This window comes from Furipterus horrens, unplaced genomic scaffold (assembly GCF_987537825.1).
Source record: "Furipterus horrens unplaced genomic scaffold, mFurHor1.1.pri manual_scaffold_9, whole genome shotgun sequence".
NCBI lineage: Eukaryota > Metazoa > Chordata > Mammalia > Chiroptera > Furipteridae > Furipterus > Furipterus horrens.
In genome coordinates, this window is record NW_028327179.1 from 1391010 (window position 1) to 1403555 (window position 12546).

Sequence of the window (12546 nt, forward strand, 5' to 3'; positions counted from 1 at the left end):
CCGCCGCGCCTGCGAGGGAGCTCTGAAACCGGGCCTCCTGCGGGCACGGCGCTCCGCTGCGGGCAGAATGAACTGCCACGTCGAAGCCAGAGTCCCTGCATTGCCTTTGATAACATCCACAGCGTCCCTCTGCCGGGTGACAGCGCAGCGTGTTCCAGAGGGAAGCAGAGCCTGCCACTTGGATATGCGCCCTTTTCATTAGACAGAAACCAGTGGCATGAGCAAGAACGACAGAGCGCCACAGTTAGCCACGGCCCAGAGGACCTTTCCTACGGGGGCGGGGGCTTCCCCAGGAAGTCCCCAGGGCACACGGCCTGGGAACTCAGAAGGAGTCAGAAATGACAGGCCTCCAGGTGTTTCCACGTTGGTTCCCAAGCCGACCAGGCTTCTCCCGTGTCTCAGGGCTGACGACCTTTTCTCAACTACTTTTTGGCTCATGGCTCTTCTTGGAGTTCGAGGGACAGAGCGGTACCTGGCCAGGCCAAGGGCGGGGGGGCGCATACAGAGGACTCGCTGCGTCCGCTGGGGGGTCAGAGGCGTCTACAGGGGCCACGGATGGGACACACACCCACTCACCGTGTGCGCGCACACGTCACTCTGTGTTCAGTTAACCAACTGTCGCTGGAGAACAGGCCCAGGCTGCCTGACAGACTCCGCGGGACGTTCAGAGAGTTCCCACCCACCGGCCCACGCAGCCCGAACGCACGCTTTCACCTGGATCGACACTTCGCATGCCAGCGCTGCATCTGTGACAAGCGGTGAGTCCGTCCTGACACAGTGATGTCAGTTCAAGTCCACAGTTTACATCAGTGTTCACGCCTTGTGTTTTAACTCTTTGAGTTTTGAGAAGTGAGTAACGCGCGTATCCACCATTCAGTCTGTAACCTCGTCAGACCGACTTCTTTCCCTGCGTCATGTGCACTCAGGGCCCGTCCCAACCTTTCTGTGCCTTGACAGCTCCTCTGTTTTTATCGCTGAGTAGCGTTTGAAGGCATCACAGTCTGTGTGCCCATCACCTGCCGAAGGACAGCTGGCTGCTGCCAGGCGGGCGATTAGGCATAAGGGCTGCCACAGATGCCATGCGCAGGCGGTGGTGTGGACGGGGGTTTCTGGCTCCTCTGGATAAACACCGAGGACGTGGCTGCCGGGTCTCATAGGAGGAGCGTGTTCAGTTCCGAAAGGAGCTGCCCGGCAGCCTTCCAGAGCAGCCGCACCTGGCGGCACCCCTGCAGCGGTGATGGTGGCCCCCCCTGCTCCCCGTCCCCACTGGCTCATGGCTGTCAGCACCCTGTGTTCCGGCCATCCCAGGGAGTGCGCAGCTGCGTCTCCTTGCTGCTTCGGGGTGCAGTTCCCTCATGACGTACGACACTGAGTGTCTTTTCACAGGTTTATTGGACACCTGCATTTTTTTTTGTTTGTTTTTTGGTGCAGTATCTGTTCATATATTTTTTCCTTTGAGGTTTTTTGCTCATTTACTGTTGAGTTTTTATATACATTTGGACACCGGTCCTTTACTACATGCGTTGTGAAATATTTCCTCCCGGCCTGTAACCTGTCTTTCCATCCTCTCGACGGTGCCTCTTACAGAGCAGACGTCCCTCATACCCACGACGTCCCTCCCACGGGTCACGCTTCGGTTGTTGGACCGGAGAAGCCACGGCCAAACCTGACGTCTCCCGCTGTTTCTCCGGTTGGCTTCCAGGCTTTCTCTGGAGTTCAGTTTTGAGTTTAGATGTGTGCCCGGCGCCGGGTGACCTGTTGTGATCGATGAGAGCCCTGTCTGCAGCCACGGTGCTGCCGTGGGGGGCCTGGGGGTCTGGCCCCATTTGTTGAAATGACCGTCCTTTCTCCTTTGAATTGCCTTTGGTCTTTTCTTTTTTCACTTTCAAAAAATTAATTTATCATCAAAACAACTCAGAATCACTGGATGTTCATTTTACAAAAAGAGGAAAAGTAAAACAAGACTCAGGCTGCGGGCTGCAGGCACGTGCCCTGAGGAGGGACGGGACGGCCACCAGTCAGCAGCAGAGCAGGTGCCAGCCCCGGTCAGAGCCGGGAGCGTCTCTGAACCAAGTTTTCCCGCTGGGAGGCCTTTGGGAAGATGACCTGATAAGGTACGTTTATGGAATGACACGGAGTGAATCCTTTCTCAGAGATCCCAGCCGTGTGTCTGCTGGCAGGAAGGAACCCTCTGGTGGCAGCGGCTTCGCAGGACTCCCAGGCAGGGCTTTTTCTATTTTTATTTTCTCCTTTTGCCTCCCACGGGACTCACCTACAACAGGACACTTTCAGGCAAGGCTGCTCTGTGATTCCCATCAGACCTGCTGGGGTCCCGGGACATGTCATCGCTGCCCACAGCTTGCTCATCTCTGAAATTACGACAATAAGATAAATGTTTGTTTTCTGTTCTTCTCTTTGGACATCTGGAGGGCCTGTCGCATCTCACTGACGCCCCGCAGTTCTGCACCCCAGGGCGTTTCAGAGGGAGTCCAGGCTGTGGCTCCCTTGCTTGCTGGAAAACCTGATGCTCTAGGAAGATCATTTTAAGGTGCAGGGGAGGAATTCACTTCTTGACCAGGTGACAGGCTCCTGGGGACAGTCTCCTCTCTGCATGTCTCCCATGTTCCCATTAAGGCTGGCGGACTTTTTCACCAGTGGTTCCTGGGCTGCCCGGGATTCGTGCCGATGTCTGCTTCTGACATGACTTCCGTGGCGGTCATGCCTGCAGGAGCTGTCCACGCGCACTCCCCAGGGTGTGCTGGAGGGGCCAGCCCCACCCCCCAGCTCCGGAGGGCAGGCACCTGTCGCCTGGCTCCCCGCAGAGCTGGCCCCAGAGGCTGAGCGGGCTGAGCGGAGAGCTCCCGAGCATTCCTTGCAGGCTTCCAGGCCTCCGTGGCAGCCCACATGCCCTCTGCTTGCTGTAACCATAATCAGCAAGTGACGTGTGCTCCCCTGAGAGATGGATGCGCGCGGCGGGCAGCGGCCCCCAGGAGCAGGGTGGGGGCATGGCCGTGCCTGCCCACTGTGGGAAGAAGAGGCTTTGGTTCCTTGCAGGGTGAAGTATTAGCGATGATTTCAGCTGCAGTTTTAAAACACCTCCTTCACCTCCGAGGTTTGCATGTCAGCTGTGCTCAGGGACCATGGGACACACTTGCCCTAGGGACCCTAAAATGAAGCCCCCAGAGGAAAGCAAGGGCGTGGGGGCCACAGCAAGTGCAGGCGAGGTGGCCTGGAGCCGGTGAACACCCACAAGGGCTAACGCCCCCCCGCCCATGCGCCAGGAGCTGCGCCCAGCGCGCTCCATGCGGCCCCTCCCCCACCTTGCACTCCAGGGAAGAGAGTCTGTATTGTCCTGCTTCCACCTGGAAAAAGCTGACAGACCATGAAACTTGCCCAAAGCGGGTCCGAGAAAATGGCAGACGCCAGCAGTGTTCCCAACGCAGACTGCGTGCTTCCTAGAGATTCGGAAATGGAAGAATAAATGGGTTGCTCAGTTTCTTGGCTCCATGGCCGCGGTGCCGTCCGGCCCCCCCCAGGTAATCCGCCCTCGCGCCTTCCCCGTTAGCTATGGCGCCGAAGGAAGCGTTCTTAGACACCAGCTCAGTAACAGGCACACACCCAGTGCGGGTGCCGGCGCCCCTGGCTGGGACCCGGGGCGTGACGGACAGCCGCTAGAGAGATCCGCCCCCCGGGGGAGAAGTGCCTCCTTCCACCTCTCAGGTCCCAGCGTTAACCACAAAGGCAACCATCTCCCCGTGGGGCAGACGCTAAAGCAGAGAAAAACGCAGGGTCCCTGGGGACTGTGGAGGGCACCACCCCCCCATCCTGGGAGCCAAGGCAAGTTTCCCTGGAAGCGTGCCTCCCCGGCTGGTTCTTGAAGAAGCTGGCCTGTAGAGAGGACAACGCATGAAGAGGCGAGGGGACGTGATGCAGCACCATGTATGAACAGAACGGAATACACGGCACGTAAGTCATGAGGAGCAAGAGAAGGGAGAGGACGCTGGAGGGCAACGCTGAGACGGGCCATGGGAGACCTGCGTCTGTAACCGCCTCCTCCCACGTCTCCGTCTGCTCTACTCCCAGATGCCCGTCTACTTTCCCAGCTATTTCTAGGTCTCATCTGCACCGCTAGTCCCCGCTTGGCCGTGTCCCACGTGATAGGAGAGAAAAGCAAAAAATACTCCCCAAGAGTTTCCGTTCCCGTTGCCCTCTGCCCTACTTGTATAGAGGACTCCCCTGCAGTGTTTGAGGGGGTAGGCCATGCCCCCCCACCCGTTACCCTGGACAGTCCCCTGCGTCGGCACCGACGTCCCGACCTCCCGGGGCCGCAGGGGGCGGGCTCCTCGGTGGACGTTTCCCATCCCTGGCGCCTGCTGGTGTGACGCAGCCGTGGTCTGCTGCCTTCCAATGGCGCTCCCACTGCCCCGCGCCCCTATCACCCGAATCTCGTGGCCACGTTCCTTAAAGCAACGACTTGTGGGTACGATACAATGATGTTTCTTTAATAGGTGGACGTTGGCCAATCTTCACGGGCACGTTCTGCATGGCATTTTTTTCCACCGGAGAGCCGGGGCCAGTGCTACGCGGGTGAATTCAGGAACAGCAGAGAATTATAAAGAAGAAAACAAACACAGCTCACGGCCCCCCTTCCTGGAGCCCCTGTTTAGAGCCGACATGCTCTCCTCGGAGCGGTTCCCTTGCCCGGTGGGAACATACTGAGTTCTGAGTTCAGTCGCTCACATTACAGTATAATCACTGCCAATGATGCACGCGTGGGAAAGTAACATCTGCTGTATTTTATTACGTTCCTTCCTCTCGTGGTTGACCATTGCCACCACACTTGGTCCCTCTTCGGCCCGTTTACTCTTTTATCAGGTGCCTGGGACACCCAGAGCATGAACCATCGCTCAGGGCGGCCGGAGGAGCCACCCACGCTCGGCCCCTGTCTGCAGAGAACTTCCAGTCCTGGGGCAGTGAGGTCCCCAAACGGCACATCCTGTGCTCATGCCACGTGTGGAAGGGCTCGGTGTTTAAACTTGATTGATAATCCTCATCCACACAATTCCCCATCTGCCAAAGTGTGAGTGAAAGGTAAGTAAAAATATGTGTAAGAAATACTGATTAGAAAACAAACAAAAGATAAAATAAGAGGAATAAACTACAGAACTACCGAGAGACCTAGGCTGATTTACGGAATGGAAACTTTTCTCAGTGAAATGTCAGGTTCTCTAATTGAAAGATCCCACCGGGCAGGCCCCTGCTCCCTCGCCTGACAGCGTCCACCCTTGGCAGGCTCTCTCCCTGTGGGCTCCCCTTCACCGCAGCCCCGAGGCCGGGGTCTGCTGCGGCCTCAGCTCCCCAACGGAGCAAACACGAGGCCGCCAGCAGCAGCCACCCTGGGCCCCGCTCAGACCTACCTGACCAGGCGCAGGGGGCCCTCGCTGTAAGGGGCGTGGAGCGTGCGCACCGCACCCTGACACGCACCCGAGGGTGAGGCCATCGCCAGCCTCGCCCCGGCTCTCCGTCAAACCCCCAGGTTGGTGACCGGGCTGTGCTTTCCTGCTCTGACAGCTCCCTCCCCTGCGGAACTCCTCCTCCAGATTCACGCTGCACCCGCCCACAGCTGGTTTGGGGGCGCAGACCGCCACCAGCCCGGGCCAGGGGCTTCGGTTTCTCAGAGAGCGGACTTAGCCCAGCACAGTCCCTTGCACAGAACAGGCATGAGTGGGCTCTGCTCATCTGGCAGCGGTGGAAGTGAGCGCCCCGTGTGCGGACGGGTCCAAGCCTCATTCGTGACCACCCTCAACCCTCGCACATGACACACCCACATCACGCCACAGCCCCCACTGCAAGGCCGGGGCATCAGTGGGCAGCTAGAGGAGTTCATGGTGACGAGGGGCGCTGCGGAACGGTGAGCTGGCTGTTGCCATTACACTGCCCCAAATCTGGGGGCAAAGGGACTGGAATCAGAAGCAAGGCAGGAAGTGGGCAGTGGAGGCCAGGCCGAGCCAGGAGGGGGTGTCCCTGCAGCCGCGATGCCTGTGACCACCCAGAAGTGTGGGGGCGGAGAGGAGAGCCAGGGAGGGGAGTCCAGGGCTGAGGGTGGAGCTGGGGGTCTGAACCCCTGAACACGCAGGGGTCTGTGTGGGAGCATGTGCCCGGGAAGCGCCCATTCAGCCGGAGGAAGGGCTGCTCTCCCCGGAAACGGGCTTTGCTGCCGCAGACGGAGAGGGTCTCCGATGTTCTCATGGGGAAACCTGGGCCCCCTCTGCTGGAATTGGGAAGGGAGGCCTTTCAAAGGTGCTAGGTCATGAGGGGGAGCTCTGTGGGCCCCAGAGAGCACCCGTGTCCCTCCCACTACGTAGGACAGGGCAAGCAGACGGAGTCTACGGACCAGGAGCCACCAGCAGTCACCGAATCTGCCAGCCCCGCTGCCTTGGACTCCGGGCTCCGGAACACGGAGAAAGCGATGCCTTTGTTCCTAGGCCCCCGGGGTCTGGTGCTTTATTACAACGGCCCCGAGGGGCCACAAGGCCACCTTCACGGAACCCACAGTGCAGGTGGGCGGGCAGGGCAGCACTGCCCAGCCACAGCGCAGGAGCCATGGGCAGCCGCCACCCACCCCCAGGAGGAGGAGCGACCGTGCCGGGGGCAGCGGCGGCCGTCTGGGACCGAGCGGGGCTGCAGACTCGGGGGGGGGGGGGTCCTTTGTGGGCGAGCAGGCCTTGGAGGCCAGGGAGCAGGGGAGGACACAGCTCACCTCCTAAGAATGACCATGAACGAGAGGAAAAGGAGAGAGGGAGCAAGGTCCCTGCAGAAAGCAGTGACTAGAGTGCTGGGGACAGAATCGTCAGCCGGACACGACAGGAGTCCACGGAGGGGGTCCCGCGGAGACCCCGAGGCCCTGTCAGGGCGGAGGCTGTGCCCTTCAGGCTGGCGTTTCTCCACGCGGTGCCTGCAGGGACAGTAGCTGGCACCCGCCACATCCCCACGGTGACCCCACGCTGCCAGCTGCCCCCTCCCTCGGGGCGGCCGCAGGTGGTGCCCCAATCCCCGCACGTGGGCGCAATCCGCCTCATTGTCAACGCCGGCTCCGAGCGCCCGGGAGCCCGGCATCCCATAGAAGCTGTGGCTGGAAGCCGCAGGATCGATGAATTAATTTTTAACTAAATCCGTAGGATCAGCCTGCATTAATGAAGGATAATTCTGTCTGCGCCACAGAAGAAAGAACCGACTTCAAAGACTCGCGGGGCAGGTCCGGGGGGAGCACCGCAGGAACCGAGCCCCGTCTCCTCCGCTCCGCCCCGGCCCCCGGCCCCCGGCCCCCGCCGCGCTCCCCTGGGTCAGGTCTCGGCCACGAGATGCGCGAGGAGGACCGGGCCCACCAACCGGGGCAGGGGCCCCGACCTTCCGAGGGCGCCTCAGCGGCGCAGGCCCCCCGCCCGTCCCCGGAGCGGGAATCCCTTTGGACTTGCAGCTCCGGACCCAAGGCCAGGGCAGCAGAGCCGACGGAGCGCGTCTGAAGGCTGCGGACAAAGGGGGTCTCTGCGGGGTCACCCCACGGGGGGACGTACTCATGGGCTCCTGCCTGGGAGGCCCGGTCCCAGGCCTCTCCCCTCTCAGCCGGCCCTGCCGCTGCTCCTGGGCGCGAGGTGGGTAACCACACCCTTGGGAGCAGCGCCCTGAAAGGCGGGGCCAGCCCTGCGGGAGGCACAAGGGCACCCCGGGGCGCAAACCGCCTGGCTCTCCCCGCGGGCGCGGCACCTTCACGCGGTCCCTCCTTAACTGCAGACGCTTCCCACGAGCTGCGGACTGTTCTCCCGAGCGAGCGTCGGAGGTCCGGCTCCCCGGCAGCGATCCACGTGGTTCAGCTTAACTCGGGCTCCTTCTCACAGGTTTGGCTGCTTCTTACCTCGATGGGGGGAAGGGAGGGGGCAGTAAAGTAGTAAATCAGCAAGTTACCTCCAAGCTTAAAGAAAACAAAATAAAAATTAAAGAATAAGTAGGTTTCCAATTGGGTAGTGACATCTTTCTTAGGAAAAAATCAAATTTTTACTAAAACGTAAAAGAAGTCAATCAATTAATAAGCAAATACTTGCCAGATGTACGAGCGCCTCCCAGAAGTGGGGGCGCTCAGGTGGGGGAAAGTCCGGGGGCTCCAAAGGGATGTCTATCCCATGAAATTGAAGCGATAGTGTGGGTTAATTTAGTATAGTTGTGCCTTTGACGAAATTTGTTATCCACCTTATGACTGTGTCCCCATTCCATCTGTTTGAATTACATTACAGAAGTCCCCTTACCGATTTACAGGTTGATGTCTTCATCAGTGTCAACACCAAAAACGGTAGGGGAGGGAAGCAGAATAGTAATTAGACAATGCTCCGCCGTTCAAATAATTTGGGACGAGGAAGGCCAGAAGGACCTCAGAAACTGGCTAACTCTCCGGACACCGACCCCGGTAACTAGTTCCTCATAGGTGGCCCCTGGGAGCATCTGCTCTTGCCGTGGGTCTGACCTTCCGTCCGGGGGGCCGGGGGTCCAGGGAGAAGGCGATGCAATGACTCGGAGGAGACACACGTGCTTCCAGGAAGAGCTGGAACATAGAAACCAGGTCACACGACAAATCCAGAGCAGCTTCTGGAAGAGGCGGTGAGGCGTGGCTTGATTTATTTTTGGCATCGTAATCATATTATGGACGACTTACTCTAAACAACATATGGTCCATCCCTCGGCCATGAGAAGTGTGAATGATGAACTTCCCAGAAGAAGGTATCCTTCCCTTTCTTCAAAATAGCTCTGGAGAAATAAATATTTCACCCTCTAGGCATAAATAGACTCTAATTATCTGCTCTCCCCAGAATCAGGGTGTCCCTATTACTTCCAGCAAATTTCTCTTCTCAAAGTTGCTTTGATCACTTAACTGTCTCCATCCTCAAGCCTCTACCCTCCATGTCTGGCCCCTCCCGGCCTTCTCATCTCCTCGGGGAGTCAAGCAAAATCTAAGCATGAGAAAGAATTCCCTATGGCCTGTGTTAAGGTCAGAGTGTCGAAGAACCTTACAATCAAATGTACAAATCCATACAAACTCAATCATGAGTAACGTTAAAAATTCACAGCATCTGCTGTGAGCACAAAATTGGTCAAACATTTTCTGGAAAGCAATTTCAAAATACATTTTAAAACCTTAATATGAAGACACCCTGTGGCCCAATAATTTCATTTGTTTCTAGCAAAAATATAAAGCAAATTACCAGAAACATAAGCAGAGATTTACATTTTCACCACACTTTTGAACATAAGAGCAAAAAAAAGTGGAATCTCCAATATAAAATAATGGTTCAAGTATTGTGGATCCATAAAGCGCAATCCCAAAATGTAATTAACTTTATTTTTAAATGCAAGTAATGACATAGGACAATTCATAGTGGAGTGGTAAGTGAAAAGAGAAGAATGGAGAATTAATATGCTACATGACTTCAATTTTGCAAAAACAAATCATAACTCTTCAGCTCTGGGAAATGGGAAATGGGAATTGGGCTCATGTTTTTTCCTTGTAAGTTCTACAGTTTTCAAGTTGTACGCAAGGAACACATAATTTCTTCGCTGCTAGAGGAAGGCTCTGTTTTTCGGGCTTTGCTTATTCAAGCCACACGCTTACATAACCAGTTCTGTGAGCAGAGAACATGTCCTTTCGCTTCTCCAAGGTCAAGGCTGGTCAGTCTCCAGGAACAAGTGGCACCACGTTCCCACACGATCCTCTTCATCCAAAGCGTCAGTTTGATGGAAATCTCGGCCCCATGTGCTTTCCAAGCCAGTATGTTTGCTTTAAAGTCCATCTTAGGATAAAATTGCTTCCCGTTTTTGCAAAAATGGCTCCCAAGCACAGTGCAAGTGCTAATAATTTTGTACAGTCTCCAAACAACTGTCACATTGGCACGCACCAGGCCTGCAGCTGCTACAGTTCCTATTTGCTTTAGAAACAAGCGCATTTAATTACGGAAAAGACCGCCCAGCATAAAGTGAGCTGTGGTTTATGGTTACGAATGTGTACCATCCAAAGGTTCTCCTTACGGTGGCTTGTTATCGACAGCGTTTCCATCACAATTTACGCGAGGACCTTACAGGAATATTTCCCACATAGCGGAGTCACGAGGTAGCCACGCTCAGGCAGTGACGGGTCAGGGTACTGCCTGTCTAATTCGGAAAAAAGTGTTGTCCTCCCCCCCAAGCCAAATGACGTGTCTGCAACACTGTGTGGGCCCCCGTTAGCCGCCGTCGCTTGTGTTCCGTAAACTGCTGTCTGGGGTGTAAACGGGGAAACTGATCTCCCAGGAAGTCCAGGACTTTCCCAAGGGTGTTGGTTGCTCCTGTCGTGGGGAAAGTTCTAGCACTGAAATCCTCCTGACACGGGCCTGGCGTTTCTGGTCGGCCACCTGTCTTTGGGGAAATCTGTAAGGAGAATAAAAAGCAAACGAATAATATGCTTGGATTAATAGCACAGGCCATGTATTGAGGACATCAGTGTTACAAGTGGTACATGTACTCACATACAAAAACAGAAAAATAGAGATTCTCTGGTAAATATACCTATTTTTCAAGTATTTTCTTCAAAATGCTGTGAGGGTTACTTTTCATTGGTCTCGTACATTTTGTGTGAAGTTAATGCCTAAGAACCTAATCTGTTTGTTCCTGTGGGAAATGACATGCTTTTCCTGTGACTGAGTAAGTTCTCATTGATTGGGGCTCATCCCTGTGAAGACCCCTGATTTTTTTACAGAGAGTGTGTGCCCTGCCCTATGACTGACTTCTTTGATGATCAGCTTTTGTTTCTTAGTTCATTCCCCTGGGCTTTCTCATCATACATGCAAGTAATTCTCAAATAGTATGTGCGTCTGCTTCTTTCCAGTTTCTGTAAATCTGTGTGTTGGCTCTTTGCGAACCGTTACAGCCGGTACATTCAATGCGGCCTCAGACAGGCGGTCACTCACCGCGCAGCTCCTGGCTCTTACAGAAATGAGGCCAGAACCTGTGTTTGGGCTGAAACGGACCCATTTGATCAGGGTACACAAGTATCCATCTCTTTTTACTTAATAATTTGATTGTATCAAGACATTTGAAAATATTTTCCCAGATAGTTTTTCACAACACACATAGATGATCATGTGGTCATGTTCATTCCATCCACAGTTCCAAGTGTGCTCGCATGGAATTGGGCCAAGTAGATGCAGCATTCCTTTTACTTCCTCTTTCTCTGTGGCTAATTTGTCCTGATATTTCTCCTTCTGAGCATTTCTCTCGATCACGTCAGCTAACAGTTTACCATCGTATTGTCTTTATCCCAAACCCCCTTTAGATTTATTTCTCAGTTCAGTACATTTTGTTCTATAACTCATTAGTTATGAGCTTGAAACTAAAATACGCATCATAAAAAAAAAAACACTGTCTTTTGACACAAAGCATACAAAAAAGGGAAGGGAGCTTATACAAGGTCTGGAAGCCAAATTTAGGTGTTTTTATAATCCCAATCTTGCATACCAGATAAAGAACAGTTACAACTTTGTTTGATGTTTATTGTTTTAAACCTAGGACTAGGCATTAGGAACATGAATTGGAGTATTACATCCCATGAAAACAACTCGCTGATGTTAGGTGCACGAACTCAAATCTCACGGCAACTTCAAGGCTCATAAAAGGAGCTGCCAGAACCCTCTTCCTCTCTGCCGTCCACGTTTTCTGCTTCAGTCTCTCTTGGAACGTCTGCCGAGGAGGAGAGTCTCCCTCCCTGGAGTGCTCAGCTACACGCACAAAGGGCGGGACTGTCCTTCTGTTACTATTTCATTCCCCAGGCAGATAACGGAAGACAGACGACTAGGTAAACAGGGAGAGAGATGCGTATCCACACTGTATGTATGTAACATTTTTGATGAAAAATACCTACTCAGTGAAGTGTCTCTGATGTCACAGGGCATGTAGGTCCTTCCCATTGTCACCATCTTATTCCTTCTCTTTTCTCCAATTTTCACCTTTCTACCCCAAGTTTTATACTCAAGGCTCTTCTTCCCATCTTGCCCCGTCTCTCCTGGGCTGCTGCTATGTTACAGATGATGATGGTTAAAATCTAGACCCTAGGGAAACTTCTATCTGAATGTAGCAATGGTGCCGCCTCGGCTTAGGTCCTCGTTCCTGGGCACCACCTGTCACCCATTTCTGCTCACATTGCTAGTTAGCGAGTCACTTCCTGTGGCTGTCAGTGGACACCGTCCCTCCAGACCTGCGGGGCAGGCCGTGGGTGGTGTAGCAGGTGGGGGCGGAGCTCCAGCCAGAGCCCGGGGCTTCCTTCCAGAGCGGGGAGCGGAGTCCTTACGACTCAGCTTAGCCCGTTAAGCGTGGAAGCGGAGAGGTCCCTGAAGTTAGGGTCTGGAGAAGCCTGGTTTGTGGAAAGATGGAGGAGTGCAGAGAAAGCAGTAGAGGAAAGGAGGATGGGGGAGAGTGGGGGGGGCGGGCCCAGGTGAGGGGTCAGGTTTGTGGGGGAAAGGGGGCAGGACC